The sequence below is a fragment of the Bombus fervidus genome, unplaced genomic scaffold (assembly GCF_041682495.2).
Source record: "Bombus fervidus isolate BK054 unplaced genomic scaffold, iyBomFerv1 scaffold0170, whole genome shotgun sequence".
Lineage (NCBI taxonomy): Eukaryota > Metazoa > Arthropoda > Insecta > Hymenoptera > Apidae > Bombus > Bombus fervidus.
The window spans coordinates 7,501-9,925 of NW_027212731.1; the positions used below are offsets into that span (position 1 = coordinate 7,501).

The following is a 2,425-nucleotide window of genomic DNA, read 5'->3' on the forward strand; positions in this document are numbered from 1 at the left end:
CCAATGTGATAAGCATTGCCGATGTTACCGGGAAGATGACCAAACTTGATCATTTAGAGGAAGTAAAAGTCGTAACAAGGTTTCCGTAGGTGAACCTGCGGAAGGATCATTAACGAAAAATACAAAAACACAAAGAATATATTTGACTTGAACACTGTATAATAAAATATATATAATATCGTCGGTAAGGAGCCGTACTCCTCCTATATCGACACAAAGTATATACGACGTATTAACAAGCTATATACTTTGACAAAAGCCAAATTTTTTACAATAAGGAGGTGAGAGACGCTCCAGTTACGAAACTATACGAAGAGTGTGGCACTCTCTCTCGATCATCGGGATGAAGAGATATACTTTTACACGAATAATTCGAGGCGCCTGCGTGAGGTCGTACACAGAAAGACCCGCCGTCTCCGAATAATATTATAACAAACGAAAAACTTAAAAATATTCTCGAGGCGCCTGCGTGAGGTCGTACACAGAAAGACCCGCCGTCTCCGAATAATATTATAACAAACGAAAAACTTAAAAAGATTCTCGAGGCGCTTGCGTGAGGTCGTACACAGAAAGACCCGCCGTCTCCGAATCCTATAACACGAAACCGCTACTATTAATAATAATAATAATAATAACGATATGTGAGGGAACTTGAGCTGAACACATATCGAAAAAACTAAAAGTTACAGTGGAAACCACGTGTAATGAGAAATGCGATCGAGGCGCCTGCGTGAGGTCGTACACAGAAAGACCCGCCGTCACGATCTCGTATTTCGTATTTGCATCGTGGAAATCCAACGAACGAACAATATAATATATAAACTAAAATCTCTAAAGTGCCTCGTGTCGGAGAGATCACTGCTCACACCTCTTCTATATTTCGTAGTTGCGTTGCGTAGGCCTCACCTCCTAGCAACGGGACATAAGGAAGACTGCTCTTTGGGATCGAACGAAGCGTCTATAACGAGTCGTCGACGAGAGCGAAAGAACGCGAATAGCGAGCCGCAGAAAAAAAGGATACCGAATTATATATCTTCGAAGGTTCTCTTCGAAGATCCATGGATACCTATATCTGCGCGTCTCCAGCTATCTCGCGCGTCTCTCCAAACTCTCGTCGTTCCTCGAAACGTGCTTCCTACCCAAAGGGCGTTCGTTCTTCCTATGTCGTTTCGTTGTCGTTCGTTTCAACGGCGAACGATATACGATGTTCGACAAAACGAAACCACGTTGTACGTTCGTACTCGTGGATCGGGTAACCTAGAACGAAAACGCATTGCGTGGATGTTGGCCCGAAAAGATATATACCAGTGCGAGTGATGGTAAAGAGTAACGATTCTTAACTAGACGAAGTTGGTTCGGAGGGGACCGCCGGCCGTCTCTCTATCCTCGCGAGTCTAATGCCTCGTTCCGTCGCTAGAGTTTTTCAAACTCTGCTTCTGGCTATCGGGAAGAATAGACCGCGCGCGCGAGGAAGAGGAAGGACGACCGTGCGCGTCCCATCGATTTTTTTTATTTTTACCTGAACCACCGAAGTCGATTCAGAGGGGACCGCCGGCCGTCTCTCTATCCTCGTTGTCGTGAGTCATATGCCTCGTTCCGTCGCTAGAGTTTTTCAAACTCTGCTTCTGGCTATCGGGAAGAAACGACCGCGCGAGGAAGACGACGACGACGACCGTGCGCGTCCCATCGAATTTTTTTTTATTTTTACCTGATCGACGGAAGTTTCGTCCGGTTCGTCTCTTTTACCATCGTCTCGTCGACCCGTTCAGAGGGGACCGCCTGTCCATATCCTCGTTGTCGTGAGTCATATGCCTCGTTCCGTCGCTAGAGTTTTTCAAACTCTGCTTCTGGATATCGGGAAGAAACGACCGCGCGAGGCCGATGGCTGCGAGTCCCATCGAATTTTTTTTAAACGCACGCACACACATACACCTGAACGGAGATGCGTTCCTTTTCGTCGCGATTTTTCGCGCTTTAGTCGTCGTTGTCGCCATCCGTTCGGAGGGGACCGCCGGCCGTCTCTCTATCCTCGTTGTCGAGAGTCTAATGCCTCGTTCCGTCGCTAGAGTTTTTCAAACTCTGCTTCTGGCTATCGGGAAGAAAAGACCGCGCGAGGAAGAGGAAGGACGACCGTGCGCGTCCCTTTCGAATTTTTTTTTATTTTTACCTGAGCGACCAAAGTGGATTCAGAGGGGACCGCCGGCCGTCTCTCTATCCTCGTTGTCGCGAGTCTAATGCCTCGTTCCGTCGCTAGAGTTTTTCAAACTCTGCTTCTGGCTATCGGGAAGAATAGACCGCGCGCGAGGAAGAGGAACGACGACCGTGCGCGTCCCATCGATTTTTTTTATTTTTACCTGAACCACCGAAGTCGATTCAGAGGGGATCGCCGGCCGTCTCTCTATCCTCGTTGTCGAGAGTCTAATGC

The 2,425-nt window shown here is 47.6% G+C and overlaps 1 non-coding gene across 1 annotated transcript in view; it reads left to right on the top strand.

The window, feature by feature from the left end:
* LOC139997755 (small subunit ribosomal RNA) overlaps positions 1 to 112 on the top strand; it is a 1,924-nt gene extending 1,812 nt beyond the window's left edge. Inside the window, exon 1 of the ribosomal RNA XR_011803091.1 lies at positions 1 to 112. This exon is cut by the window's left edge and continues 1,812 nt beyond it. This is a non-coding gene — a ribosomal RNA (small subunit ribosomal RNA).
* The last annotated feature ends 2,313 nt before the right edge of the window (positions 113 to 2,425 follow it).